Raw genomic sequence first — 15,790 nt, forward strand, 5'->3', positions numbered from 1 at the left:
CCAGAACTGTGAGAGAATACATTTTTGTTTTAAACCACATTTGTGGCAATTTGTGTGGCAACTGTAGGAAACTAATGCACTTATCCCATCTGGTGAGATCTTATACTGATGTTTAATATTTGCATCCATGTCTTGACTTTCTTGTGAGCTACTTGAGGAGTAAACATCCTCTGTGCTGGAAACTTTTGATTTTAGTAGTTATTTATTGAGACTCTTCTATGTGTCTCAAGATTGTAAATGGTTAAGTTCCCTTTCTGTCCTCCAGAAAGTCATATCTTTAGCGGAGCAGGGTGAGTAAATGCTAAGTGAGGGAGACAGGGGAATAAACTTCCTTAAGAAGGTGATGTTAAACTGAATTTGAAAAGCTGAGTTAGATTTAAATAACTGGGCCTGGAGGGTAGGAGATGAGACAATTTCAGACAAAGAGGATAGCATGAACAAACAGAAATCATGAGTGGGGAAACTACAGAAGCCGTGACAGTGGTTGTGGTAAGGGTTGGTGGGCAGTTATGGAGGGAAAAGATCAAAGAGGGCTTCCTATAGTGAGATGAAGGGGATAAACTCATAGTCTTCATTTCTTAGTTAAACTACATGTAGTGAATGGGAGGTTTTAACCATACAGTTGGTGTACAGTAGGTTCTCCCTGATGGGCTCTATTAAAATGCAGACAATTTATAATAAAGTCTAGTAGCATCGCTATCAAAAATAAGGTTTTCTGGCCGGCGCCGTGGCTCACTTGGCTAATCCTCCACCTGTGGTGCCAGCACCCCGGGTTCTAGTCCTGGTTGGGGCACCGGATTCTGTCCCGGTTGCTCCTCTTCCAGTCCAGGATGGCCCAAGTGCTTGGGCCCTGCACCTGCATGGGAGACCAGGAAGAAGCACCTGGCTTCTGGCTTCGGATAGACGCAGCACGCCGGCCACAGCGGCCATTTGGAGAGTGAACCAACAGAAGGAAGACCTTTCCCTCTGTCTCTCTCTCTCACTGTCTAACTCTGCCTGTCAAAACAAAAATGCTTTCTTACTGAAAGGTTGTCTAAATATGTTGATTATCACCTATGAGAGTGTGATGAGGATAGTTGTGGGATAAATAAAATTTACTTACATGCTCTTAAATTTAAAACTGAATAATGAATATTCCTTTCAGATTGCTTTTAGGAGATCTGCAGAACATGTTTGTTTAGTGCCACGTTTGCTGATTAAAAGCACCCCCTGAGAGCTTAGGAGCCATAGAGCAGGCCCTTCTCAGGCACCTTTCTCACCTCCTGGTGACATGGCTGCCCACAAGGAAGAAGTGGAACCTCTAAAAAAAAACTAGTGCTCTAGGAAGCCTGAAATGTAAGCCTATGAGAAATTCAAAATAGATATGTGCTTGAAGAAATGATGGGAGATGGAAAAGCTAAAAAATCTGTAACACATTGTAGATTTGGGCTTGTGAGAAGCCCCAAATAGAGATGTCTTTAAAAAAAAAGTGGAAAATGTGAAAGTTAAAAAAACAAATGCAAAAATCTACAATCATCAACAATAGAATCAAAAAAGAAAAAAAGAATGGTACTGGGTCTGATACCAACAAAGTAAAAAAAAATCTGAAAGCAAGTGAGCATCTGAGGAAGGTGATACCATGCTCCTGAAGACAGAGAAAATGTTGGAGATACCAGATGGTGGGGAAGATGACAAGGAAGTGCCCAGCCTGCCCTGGGACTGACAGGCACTTTGGAGGATGCTTCATTTGCTTCTCTAATTAAGCCTGTCAATGAAAATACTTTCAAGGCAATAAAAGATCTGGTCTTTATGAACAGGACTAAAATTCAACATAAGACTGTCATACCACTCACTTCTTTTTGAAGGCTGTTTCCAGCAGTGCAAACATTGGTAGTGACAAAAACTTGGCACTTCCCATTCCTGTGGTTGAACTCATTGTTAAGTAGTCCATGGCCAGGAATGGAACAGGAGTCCTTATTCTCTCACCTCTTGCGAACTTTCTTACAGAGCTAACCCGTGTTCACATGTGTGGCTTGATAGTGGGTGGCAGTAGCAGATATGTGAAAGCACAGAAACTTGCAAGGAAACCAACATCATTGTGGGTATGCCAAGATGCCTCCTGGACCATAGGCAGAATACCCCAAGATTTCTGCATAAAAACCTAGCCAATAAAACCAGTTATTAATTATTAATGAAGATGGTCACATCTGGAATGTTGGGCTTAAAGAAAACTTAAATCAGGTCATTGAATTTCTGCCACACAAACAAGAAAATTTGTGAAGATTTGAGGATTTCTCTGAAAAAAAAAAAAAAGAGCCATTGTATATTGGGGTTGATGTGATAAAGCAACAGTGGATGGGTGTGGACAGGGATGTGTTTTTATTTCTCTAAAAAGATATTCCTTCTGCTGTTTACATTCCTCAGGAAGAACCATAAGAAGAAAATGATGATTTTTCTTTACATCCTGTAAATCTATGAAATACTGCTATGAGTTGCTAAACTGTATTGATTTGCCTGTCTTGGCCATTCCTAGAGGGTTGAAACAAAATCAGTGTGTAACTGTATTTTTCAAGTTCTGCAGTTCTGATTTGGAGACGTTGTACCCAGAGTTGGCAGCTAGCGGTTATCTCTGAAGTTCACTGGCTTGTTTAGGGTGAATTTCCCAGTGACCCTAAGGAATATATTCATCATGGGGCTAGAACAGCTAGGGGCCTAGAGAGAAGAGGTATGCTTTGCTCTTTTTGTGCCCAGAGAAATTGGAATTCCTGCATTATTTGAGGCAATCCAAGATTCCGTTAAGTGAATTTGACTTTTCCTGGTCTAAAATTTCTGACATGCTGTCTCAGGTTGAAAAATTGATTGAAGAGAACTACTTTCTTCATAAGTCATCTGAGGAAGCAAATAAGTCAAACATACAAGTAAATGATTACCATCCTGTGAAACAGAGCTTTAATGCTAATAACTTAAATTTGCCTCCAGTTGCTCTGTCATTTGGTTTCAAGGTTGATCTAAAGGTGAACAGTAATGAATGCAAGCATAAGAAGAGGAGTTGGTGATGGATTGGACTCTTTAAAAACCCAGAAAGTCAAGAAACCCCAAATCCTTAACAATATTAGCAAGAAATCATCAACAGTCACTAAAGACAGTTTTTTTTTTTAAATCTGATATAAATTTGCCCTGAAATGGATTTTCTTTCCCTTGCTCCAGCAAAGGAATTTAGCCTTCAAAATATAAATTGATTTGGGTTGTAAGTGCAGAGCATTGTTATTTACAACGAGTCTCCTTTATTTTTGGCATATAAAACAAACTTTTATTTTCTTTGATTGCCACAGGGCAAAGCAAGGAATTTTTTTGGTCTTTGTTGTGATGATAAAATATTTTAAGTAAACCTCCTCAAATTTCTGTTAGTGTTTTAATGTAGTAGGAAGACGAAAGCATCAAACTCTTTATTATGAAAAGTAGGAATTTAATCTTGAGAGGACAGCAGGTGTCATGTTTTTCTGGTCTCTCTACTGCTGTGAAAGTTGGAGATGCTGTTTAGGCAATGACACACAATTGTGCTGCCACTGAGGTTGATAAGTTGTCTCCACGTGGTTTGGTTATGGCTTTCACGTTGTTAGCACTGAAAGACTCAGAAACAGGATGAAATGGGAAGGTAGGCATCAGGTGAGAACTGTGTCCCTGCAAAGATTTTATAGTTGATACATATAAATGAATCTAAGCACTTCCTATCACTAATCACATCTGTTAAAACTCTACACATAGAACGTTGGATACAAGCAGAAATCAACCATGCTGCAAACTATTTTGCAAATTCTTTCAATTTAGTAAATAAGAAAGCATTCTACGTATAAAAAAATCTCCAAGTGGACATAATAAAGTAAAGTAAGCAAGTTCCTTGGAAATGTTTACTCTGCATCCATTGTTTTGTGCTTTGGCAGACACAAAGAAGATGTGATTTTAGCTTATGAAGGGCTTAAAGGTTTTGTTTGTTTTGGAAGAGAAAATGATAAAGGCACTTGACTAACATATGTAATTATATGAAGTATATTGTGACTCTTTTAAGTAGAAATTCCTGTTGGGCAACCAGGTTAAAAGTGACAGAGCTGGGAGTTGGAGGTAAATCAGCTTTGTAGGGCCCAGTTTGCATTGCTGTGACAGGAGAATTAGCTTGGGTGGAGGAACAGGCTGGGGTTAATAATAAGTGAACATTTTGTGGGCTAGAAGGATTGGAGCAATATATTCATGTTTTAGAATTCACACGGGATGCTCTGGATACACAAGTAGATCCAGATTTCTAAAGATCTTGCGTTAATTTTTATAGGGGCCATAACAAATTACTGCAAATGTAGCATTTTGCTTTTTCATTAATATTTTCAGGGTAGTAGTTTAAACAATGCAATTTTTATGTTAGGGCAGAAGTCCAGTGGACTCAACTGGTTTCTCTGGCTATAGCTCATACAGCTAAGCTTAAGACTGGCTCAGGAGGAGGATCTGACTCCAGACTCTTTCAGGTTGTTGGCATACTTGACTTCCATGTAGTTACAGCACATAGATCTCTGTTTTCTTGCTGGCTGTTTGATGGTGGCTATTCCCAGCTTCCAAATGGCACCCTTACATTTTTTGCTCATGGTCCCTTCTATCTTCAAAGCCAACAATGACATTTGAATCTTCCTCCTACTTTGAATCACTCTTATGCCTCCCTCTTCAGCACTGTGTTTCTTTTAAGTATCTGTGATTGCATTGGATTCAACTGGTTCATCTAGGTTCATATCCTAATCTCTGTGTTTTAAAATCTCTAACCTTCTCTCTGCAAAGTCCCTTTTACCATGTAAGGTTATATTAACAGGGTCCATGGACTGAGTGCCAAAGTTGAGAAGTTTGAATACAATCCAAAAGGTAATTGAGAAGCACTGTGGGGTCTTGAACAGAACAGACATGTGGGCACACAGGGCAGGCTGATGTTATGGTACCTTTTCAAACCAGCACTAATGAATAATTCCTTACCATTTATTTAGGGGAGAGACTGAGCAGGACAGAGAGAAGGGAGAAGGAGAGCCATGGTGACCTATTTTAAGACCAAACAATTCTCTAATCCAAACTCCATGTAGTAAAAGAAAAAGATCCCTATAGTTTAGCTAACACCTCTGAGAGGGAAGGTTCATATAGTTTATCAAAGAATTTCTTTTAAACATTTGCCAGACTTCTCCAGAAGGGGCTTAAAATAAATATTCTATATCACATTACTGTTTTTTTTTAAGATTTATTTATTTACTTGAAAATGAGAGTTACACAGAGAGAGAAGGAGAGGCAAAGAGAGAGAGAGAAGTCCTCCATCTGCTGGTTCACTCCCCAGTTGGCCTCAACAGCCGGAGCTGTGCCAATCCGAAGCCAGGAGCCAGAAACTTCTTCTGGGTCTCCCACATGGAAGCAGGGACACAAGGACTTGGGCCATCTTGCACTGCTATCCCAGGCCACAGCAGAGAGCTGGATCGGAAGTGGAGCAGCTAGGACTTGAACCGGCACCCATATGGAATGCCAGCAGTGCAGGCAGCAGCGTCACCTGCTACGCCACAGCGCAAGCCCCTATCACGTTACATTTCAAGCAATATTTAAGCTCACTTTTATAGACTAATGTTGTAGGTATCTACCACACTGTACCACACTTTGCCCACAGCCCTAAACTGGCTTTTGTGATATTCATTGATTTATTTACTCATGAGCTTTTGCTGTGTGCAAGGCCTGTTCCAAGTGCTGGACTTATTCCAGTGACCCAAGTACTTTTGTTTTGGAACTAACATTTGAGTGGGAGAAGATAGTCAAGAATCATATGTTAGATGGCACAAATATGAAGAAAATCATTAAGCAGGTTAGATGCAGTAAAGATAAAAGGTAACATTTGAGTGGACACTTGAAAGAAGTAAGGGTAAGGCCATTGTGGCTATCATAGCTAACAGAGTTTCATAGAAAATAGCAATCCAATGACCCTGACATGGGAGTACACTTTGGGACATCCACATGGCTGGAGCAGAGTGAATGAGGGAAGTGTGTTTGGAAATGAGGTCAGAGAGGTGATGAGCAATACCATAGGAAAGTCATCAGTCATCATTCTGTATTAAACAACATTCTAAAACTGGGCCTACAAGTTCTCACACTTTGTTTACTCCAAGATTTTAATATGATAACTGTACAGCAGCATTTATTTGTCTCAAGAAATTTGGACCAAAGAACAAACTAGCATATTTCAAGTTCTCAGTATAGATTGCTGTGAAAAATTAACTTGTTATATGCATTTATTGACTATTGTTTATGACATAAACAAAGCTGCTCTTCTGTAATAAGAAGAGTTGGTAATATTGTACCTTTCTTATTTTCCACCCTCAATATTATTATACAATAAAGAGCTGAATACATAATAGACTGCCGAGAGGGTAATGAGCAGGATTCAATCACACATTTAAATGAATTAAGAAAAAATCTGAACCATGTCCAAGTTCTTCCATCTAAGCATCACTTAAGAATCTGTTTGTTCAGTTGAGTTTCATCTCTGCAGCTGCCAAGGCACTTCAGTTCTGCCAGCTATACTCTATGATTGCAAAATAAAGGGTGGTCACTTCACAGTGGATGTGAAGAATTAGAGTTCTGTGCGAAGAACGGCGTTACAAGGAATCCTGATAAAAGAAAGCTGGAGGCTTCCCCCTTTTCACCCCTTTAGCCTGAGGGTGGTTCATTTTAAGAGGGTATTCTCACCTTCCCCAAATCTAAGCAGCCTTTGGCGGGGTGTGTGTGCTTTTGGAAGATGGATGCACTTTGCTGCAGCTTACATTCATAAATATTTTTGTAGTATAATAGGTTGTCAAAACAAATCTGTGTTTCCCATTTGTGTGTGCAGGAGTGTGTCAGCATGGCTCTTCATTTTTTTGTCCATCTAGAGGTAGAGCACAAATAATTTACTCTCCTCATTGTGGATTTTTCCTCACACTATATATTTGTGCTGAAGTGAGTCATGAGGAATAGATAAAAACATGGCCTATTGATAGGAACAGCAACCATATCTTTATGTTAGTGGTTCCATTTTCAAAAGAAATCCCCAAGGGTGGGCATTTGGTGTTGTGGTTAAGATGCCACTGAGGTTGCCTGCATCCCATATTGGAATGTTTGGGTTCGAGTCTCACCTCTACTTCTGATCCAGCTTCCTGCTAATGCACACCCTTGGAGGGAATAGGTGATGGTTCAAGTGGTTGAATCCCTGCCACCCACATGTGCAACCCAAACTGAGTTACTGGCTCCCAGCTTTGGCCTGGCCCAGCAAACCACCAGCATTTGGGTAACTGAATCAGTGGATGTGAGCTCATTTGCTCACTTTCTCTGTATCTCTTTGTCTTTGAAATAGACAAATAAATTCAAATTTCTATTTTATAAAAGGAAATCCCAGAACCGGCCCTGTGGCATAGTGGGTAAAGCTGCTGCCTGCAGTGCCAGCATCCCGTATGGGTGCCCATTCAAGTACGGTTGGTCCACTTCCAATCTACCTCTTTGCTGTGGTCTGGGAAAGCAGTGGAAGATGATCCAAGTCCTTGGGCCCCTTCACCTGTGAGGGAGACCCAGAAGAAGCTTCTGGCTCCTGGCTTTGGGTTAGTGCAACACTGACTGTTGAGGCCATTTGGGGAGTGAACCAGCAGATGGATGACTTCTCACTCTGTCTCTCTGCCTCTGCCTCTCTGTAACTCTGCCTTTCAAATAAATAAATAAATCTTTATAGAAAGGAAAAAAAGAAAATCCCACACAAAGCCTGGTGTTAGTATGTCATTGAACTGGGATGGGAAGAAAGTCAAGGTGGTCTTATTGACAACATAGTTGTGACCGTGGAAATGTAAAATTGTGTTCAGAGCACAAGTGTCAAGGTTCACTGAGCCTTGTCACTAGCTATGTGACCATGGCTGAATTTTTGACTTCGCTGATCCTCCATTTCCTATTTTGTAAAATGAGGCAAACAATGCCTGCTTCCTAGAATGCGAAAATTATGAGATAATGCAAGTGAAATATTTAGTATAGAACCTGCACCTGCTAAGTGCTCTATAAATGGTAGCCATTTTATTAGCAGTTTTCTTTGGCTTATTTTATTTTGATGGCACAGCAGTAGACTTGGCATAAAGCAGCAGTCTTTCTGGTGCATGGAAACGTGGGCCCCTAGAGGATAGCACATCAAACTCTGTAACTCAACACATACCTTCCTTTGAATTTTTCACAATATTTTTCTCTTTTCAAGTGAACCCAGAGAAAACATTTTGCTGCGTGCTGGCTGAATTTGCCAGCAATTCTAGTTTCCAAGGAGATTGCAAGAGGATGTATTTGTGTATGCTGATTTTCCTCAACTTTAGAAGAATTCCTCAGGGAATTCTTCAAAAGAAACAGAACGTAATGAAAATACTTTTTCTTTTTTCCTAAACCATAGATATGTGTGTGTGTGTGTGTGTGTGTGTTTCCTTAGTGGTCTAAAAGTTATTTAGAAGTAGTCAGGCAAAACGGAAAGATTTGCTAATCAAATATTTGTCTCCTTATAACTGTAATTTTATATGTCCTTTCAAATTAATTTATCTAGTTGTTTTCCATTTAGAAAAGCATTTAGTGCAATTTTGAATTGTAATTAGGATATTCTATACCATCTGCAGTGCTTGATATAATTCTCTAGCTGCACTGTGGTTACATCACAAAGGAGTCTGGAGCTGAAATCTGCTTTTCTACTCTAGAAAATCCAATAGCACAAATGTACTGTCTTGATAGGTTTTCAATACTTGTTAATTGATGATAAAAGTTTCCTCCTGGTGCACAGTTTCCATTAGTGCCTGGGGTAAGGAATTGTACTTCAGTATTTGAAGAATTATGTATGACTGAACAGAGTATAAAGTTTTCAAAGTATTTTGGATCCAATTCTAGATTGACAATAACAACCCATTTGTTGTTGACTCAGTCCTCTCTTAGTCTCCCTGTTTCCATTCAGTCGTCAGTTGTGATAATCAAATGAATATGGCTTCTGATGTTGTAAAGCAAGTTGTTGCTGTCAGTTTTTCACATTTATCAATGTTGAGATTTTAATTTAGAGTTCAGTGTTTTTCTTTTCACAGAACCCTCCCATTTTTAACATCTACTATTAAGCAGCCACTATCTATTTTGCAATTGGAGAATCATCAAGCTGGCGTAACTTAAGTGCCTTGGGTCCACATTTGCTTGCTTGATTGATTCATCACCCATCATGCGTTCATTCAACACCGAGTGGCACAGTGTGGCATAGAGAACACATTCTTTACAGTCATGAAGATTGGAGTTGCGTCTTGGATCTCCTGCTGGCTTTGTGATCTACATAAAATAACTTCACCTTTATGAAATCAATACTGACATCTATGGACATAGGTTGTTGCCATGTCCAGATGAGAATATACACGTGAAATGTCTATACATCTATATAGGAAATGCTCTGTCAACATGAGTTCCTTTTCCCTTTCTGTGCACACTGACAAGATCTGTTCAGATCTTGTAGTCCTTATTCTCAAGAGTTTAAAATCTAGTTGGTAGACATACAGAGAGAAGTAATTATAATACTATGATTAAGCAATAATGGTCTTGGTCTTATTAAGAAATGGGTCTATGAATAGTTAGGATAAAAAGAGTGAGGGGCAATCAGGATTCAAGGAGACAGTCTAAATGGAATATGGTTGACAGTCGACCTCAGTTTCTTGTATGGCGGTTACCTCTTTGCCAATGCCTTTTTCACCATTGGCTGAGTTTCAGTGAGGCCATGAACTCTATGTCACTCATACCTATTTACTAATCAAAGGGATTATATTTAGCTATATGTTAGTTGTGTTGGACTAAGAATTAATAAGTTTGTTTTCTCAACTGCTCCTAAATAAATACATGAAATGGCACATTACTGTATTTTTAATCTGTTATCATTAATATTTTTAATTCAAAATGTATGCAATGGGTTGGGAGAGCTAAGGGATGTACCCAGCCCCCACAGGCAGATTTGTTACCACCCCATCTGCCATCCCAAATGCTAAATCCCAGGAATACCACTGCTTTGCAGTATGTTATATTTTACAAGACTTTGAGGAAAGAGAAACACAGAAAGATAGTGACAATCACTGCAGGGCTAGAGAGACAGAGAGCATAAGGTTAGAGCTAAAACTTCTAAAAAGCAACTGGAGTGTTGGAAAAAAGGAACAGAGGGAAGAATTGAATACATTTACCGGGGAATTAATGAACAGGCTAAAGGTATTTATGTAGGCAGAGAGCATATGGAAAAGGGGGAAATGAATCATGGAAGAAGGCAGGAAGTCTTACCACTCAAGTTACTTCATCTTGAGAAATGCGTGTGTGTGTGTGTGTGCTTTTTTCATATATATGTATGTATTATTGGAAGAAGGAAAATATGTAAAATATAAGAAAATATATGTGTATATATGTATGCATATATGATTCAAAGAAGAAAAAGTTCTGAGTACAGTCCATACCAAATAAAAGAGGAAAAAAAATCCACCATGAGGGTGTCATGATGTTTAATGTTGCATTTTTTTCTAAACTCTATCTTGTGGGAGGAATTCTGTTGCAATTATAAGAACAAATCCATAGAACAAAGGGAGGAGTTTCACAGAGCTTAAATGTGTACGAATATGGTAATTTCCACTTCCTGGCAATTTTATTGCCCCTCCTCCATTCCTTAATTCAAACTTGCTGTCATGCCAAGTGATTGGAGTTGCCAAGGCTCAGATACCTTCTGGTATTGGTGTCTTTTGGAATAATGATTGCAGAGGAAGTGGGAGGCTTGGAGACATGGTGGGTTTTTAAAAGACCATGGCATGGCAAGTTTGAAAGCTTTTAACAGTTTGGTGCTGCAGAAGTAGTCGGGGAAGAGAAACCTGTCCCTCCATGTCCCTGATGTGGAATATCTTGTCTCATTATGTGTAATTGTAATGTTGGGGATGGAGCGGAGGGGAGCATGTGGAAATGAGGGTTGAGAAGAGCCTGAGAATGATAAACAAGTAAGTGCTGAGTAGGGTTCAAAGCATTGGAAAAATGGCTGAACCTGGGAGACATAAGAAAAGGCTCCAAAAAGTTGGATTTATGTGAGACTAAGGGCAGAACTGCTCTGCCAGTGTACAAATAGAACCACCTGAGGTCAGAGCAGCATAAGGCCAGGAGTCAGAGCACTGACACTAAATGCAGGGTCTACAGGTCTGCTGTGCCTACAGGAACAGGCTCTGGAACTGTACTCTCCAGAAAGGTGTTCTCTACAGCTGTGTGAGAAAGGCCTATGTCCTGACATTAGAGCCTGATTAATATTTGTATATGGAAATCATAATACATCGAAGAGCCTTGACAAATTTTCTGAACAAAGTAAGTTCATAGCTAAAGCCCTCCACATATATGGAGAGTATACAATAAAAGAAGAATTTATGTCCAAAGAAGTAAGGAAAATAGAATAATTTTATAATGATCAAAAATTTAAATATATTTTAATAAACTCAGATATAAAAGAATCAAAGTATCCATATACAAAAATATAGACTAATATAAATACATAATAATATGACATGAATAAACATTAGGATATAATAGAGAAGAAATAATTACAATGAAGGAAATGAAAAAGTACAAAGCTACTTTAAAGGTCATGGATAAATGAAATTATGAGATAATAGAAGGGGCTGGCATTGTGGCATAGCGGGTAAAGCTGCCACTCGCAACACTGGCATCCCATATGGATGTTGATTTGTGTCTTGGCTGTTCTACTTTCAGTCCAGCTCCCTGCTAATGGCCAGGGAAAAACAGAGGAAGACGGCCCAAGTGGGTCCTCTGACACCCACGTGGGAGACTTGGATGAAGCTCCTGGCTTTGGCCTGGCCAGCCCTGGTTGTTGTGACTCTCTGGGGAGTGAACCAGCAGATGGAAGATCTCTCTCCCTTTCTTCCTCTCTGTGGCTTGACTCTGACTTTCAAAACAAATAAATAAGTCTTTTAAAAAAAGATAATGCGAATTTTCCATGAACTTACTGAAGTACTCTGGTAAGGTTGTTGAAATAATAAGCTTTGGTGAGACAAAAACCTTGGTAACCTGAGACATTGGCGGGGAAAGGCAGAAAGAGCCTAGAGGGAACAAGGCCTGAAGCCCCACTGGGGAAAGTTCACCAGGCTGACTGGAGGAGAGAAAAAAATGAATAAATAAGGGGAACCGGCGCGGACATTAGCCTCTCTCTCCACTCACCTTACAAAGCCGAGCAAGACAAAGAGCAGGTGCCATTTTATGTATGTAAAGCGGCGCCTGCCATTAGCCAAGCAGAAAAACCTGACTCTGGTGGGGAGAAATAACAGGAGGTTAGGACCTAGTGAAAGTGTGGAGCTAACGAACTGAGACTGTGAAAATCTGAGGTGGGGGGGGGGTGAGAGAACTCACCGAGTACACAAACTCGGTAACCTTGGCAACCTGGTGAGAGACCTTTGGAGAAATTTGAGACCACACTGAGGGCTGCATAAACTCTTTGTGTGTTCCCAAGGGTGGAGCAGACTAATACCCACAGGAACAAGATTTCATACATCAACTACCCTCAATTCCACTCAGCTGTGTGGAATTACTTCCAACTGAGTCAAAAAAAAAAAAAAAAGAGAGAGAGAGAGAGTGAACGAGTGAGCAAGCGAGTGAGAGAACAATCTGGATGAGTAACTTTGGCACACCCTAAACCCTGAAGAACCAAAGAGAGCTCTCTGGCCACACCCATCAGAGCCTCAAAGGATCCATCAAAAGCAGACAGTCCACTTAAACTAGAGTCATAGTATAATGAGAAAAAGCACCACAGCGAAGAAATCAAAGAATATCTCCACAATGACAAACAAACGCAAAAGCCGAGGTAACAGGAACAAGGAAGACACTATGATGGCCCCAAATGAAAAAGACACCCCAATTCAAGATTATGAAGATGATGAGATAGAAGAAATGCAAGAAGCAGATCTCAAAAAATTGATAAGAACATTAAGAAGTTCTCAAAAACAAATTCTTGAACTACAGAAATCCTTAATGGACAAGATAGAAAATCTCTCTCGCGAAAATGAAATATTAAGGAGGAATCAAAATGAAATGAAACAACTAGTACAACAAGAAACTGTGATAGTGACAAGAAATCATAATGAAGTGAAGAATTCAATAGATCAAATGACAAACACATTAGAGAGCCTTAAAAACAGAATGGGTGAAGCAGAACAGAGAATATCGGACTTAGGAGACAGAGAACAGGAAAGGATACAGTCAGACCAAAGAAAAGAAGAGGAAATTAGAAATCTAAAACATATTGTCGGGAATCTACAGGATACTATTAAGAAACCCAACATTCGGGTTCTAGGAGTTCCTGAAGGCATGGAGAAGGAGAAAGGATTAGAAGGCCTTTTTAGTGAGATACTAGCAGAAAATTTCCCAGGTTTGGAGAAGGACAGAGACATTCTAGAACAGGAAGCTCATAGAACCCCTAATAAACACGACCAAAAGAGATCCTCACCACGACACGTTGTAATTAAACTCTCCACAGTGAAACATAAAGAAAAGATCCTAAAATGTGCAAGAGAGAAACATCAGATTACTCTTAGAGGATCTCCAATTAGACTCACAGCTGACTTCTCATCAGAAACCCTACAAGCTAGGAGGGAATGGCGAGATATAGCCCAGGTACTAAGAGAGAACAACTGCCAGCCCAGAATATTATATCCTGCAAAGCTCTCATTTGTGAATGAAGGTGAAATAAAGGCCTTTCACAGCAAACAGAAATTGAAAGAATTTGTCGCCACTCGTCCAGCCCTACAAAAGATGCTTAAAGATGTGTTACACACAGAAACACAGAAACACGGTCATCAATATGAAAGAAGGTAAAAGAAGGAAACCTCACAGCAAAAGATCACAGGAAGTTCAAAACATATGTTAGAAAATATCTTTGGCAAATGGCAGGGCAAAATTGCTACTTATCAACAGTCACATTGAACGTTAATGGCCTGAACTGTCCAGTTAAAAGACACCGATTGGCTGATTGGGTTAAGGAACAAAACCCATCTATTAATGCTTACAAGAAACACATCTTTCCAACAAAGATCCATACAGACTGAAAGTGAAAGGCTGGAAAAAGATATACCATGCGAACAGAAATGAAAAAAGAGCTGGCGTAGCCATCTTAATATTGGACAACATAAACTTTACCACAAAAACTGTTAGGAGAGACAAAGAGGGGCATTATATAATGATTAAAGGATCAATACAACAAGAAGATATAACGATTATCAATGTATATGCACCTAATTACAGGGCACCGGTTTATTTAAAAGATTTGTTAAGGGACTTAAAGGGAGACTTAGACCCCAATACAATAGTACTAGGGGACTTCAATACTCCACTCTCAGAAATAGATAGATCAACCAGACAGAAGATCAACAAGGATACAGTAGATTTAAATGACACTATAGCCCAAATGGATCTAACAGATACCTACAGAACTTTTCATCCTACACAGAAAGCATTTACATTCTTCTCAGCAGTACATGGAACCTTCTCTAGGATTGACCACATACTAGGCCATAAAGCAAGTCTCAGCAAATTCAAAAGAATTAGAATCATACCATGCAGCTTCTCAGACCATAGGGGAATGAAGTTGGAAATTAGCAACTCAGGAATCCCTTGAGCATACGCAAACACATGGAGAATGAACAACATGCTCTTGAATGAACACTGGGTCATAGAAGAAAACAAAAGAGAAATCAAAAACTTTCTGGAAGTAAATGAGGATAACAGCACAACATACCAAAACTTATGGGACGCAGCAAAAGCAGTGTTAAGAGGAAAGTTTATATCAATAGGTGCCTACATCAAGAAATTGGAAAGGCACCAAACAGATGAGCTTTCAATTCATCTCAAGGATCTAGAAAATCTGCAGCAAACCAGACCCAAATCTAGTAGGAGAAGAGAAATAATTAAAATCAGAGAAGAAATCAACAGGATTGAATCCAAAAAAAAATTACAAAAAATCAGCCAAACGAGGAGCTGGTTTTTTGAAAAAATAAACAAAATTGACACCCCATTGGCCCAACTAACTAAAAAAGAAGAGAAAAGACCCAAATCAACAAAATCAGAGAAGAAAAAGGAAACGTAACAACAGACACCACAGAAAGAAAAAGAATCATCAGAAATTACTACAAGGACTTGTATGCCAGCAAACAGGGAAACCTATCAGAAATGGATAGATTCCTGGACACATGCAACCTACCTAAATTGAACCAGGAAGACATCGAAAACCTAAACAGATCCATAACTGAGACAGAAATTGAAACAGTAATAAAGGCCCTCCCAACAAAGAAAAGCCCAGGACCAGATGGATTCACTGCTGAATTCTACCAGACATTTCAAGAAGAACTAACTGAAATTCTTCTCAAACTATTCAGAACAATCAAAAAAGAGGGAATCCTCCCAAATTATTTCTGTGAAGCCAGCATCACCTTAATTTTAAGCCAGAAAAAGATGCAACATTGAAAGAGAATTACAGACCAATCTCCCTGATGAACATAGATGCAAAAATCCTCAATAAAATTCTGGCCAATAGAATGCAACAACACATCAGAAAGATCATCCACCCAGACCAAGTGGGATTTATCCCTGGTATGCAGGGATGGTTTAATGTGCACAAAACAATCAATGTGATACACCTCATTAACAGACTGCAGAAGAAAAACCATATGATTATCTCAATAGACGCCGAGAAAGCATTTGATAAAATACAACACCC

The 15,790-nt window shown here is 39.4% G+C and overlaps 1 pseudogene; it reads left to right on the forward strand.

The window, feature by feature from the left end:
- Window positions 1-1,618: 1,618 nt before the first annotated feature.
- Window positions 1,619-3,138, forward strand: LOC138849169 (ATP-dependent RNA helicase DDX18 pseudogene; annotated as a pseudogene).
- Window positions 3,139-15,790: the final 12,652 nt, after the last annotated feature.

The sequence above is a fragment of the Oryctolagus cuniculus genome, chromosome 3 (genome assembly GCF_051225735.1).
Source record: "Oryctolagus cuniculus isolate XC-2025 breed Fujian yellow rabbit chromosome 3, ASM5122573v1, whole genome shotgun sequence".
NCBI lineage: Eukaryota > Metazoa > Chordata > Mammalia > Lagomorpha > Leporidae > Oryctolagus > Oryctolagus cuniculus.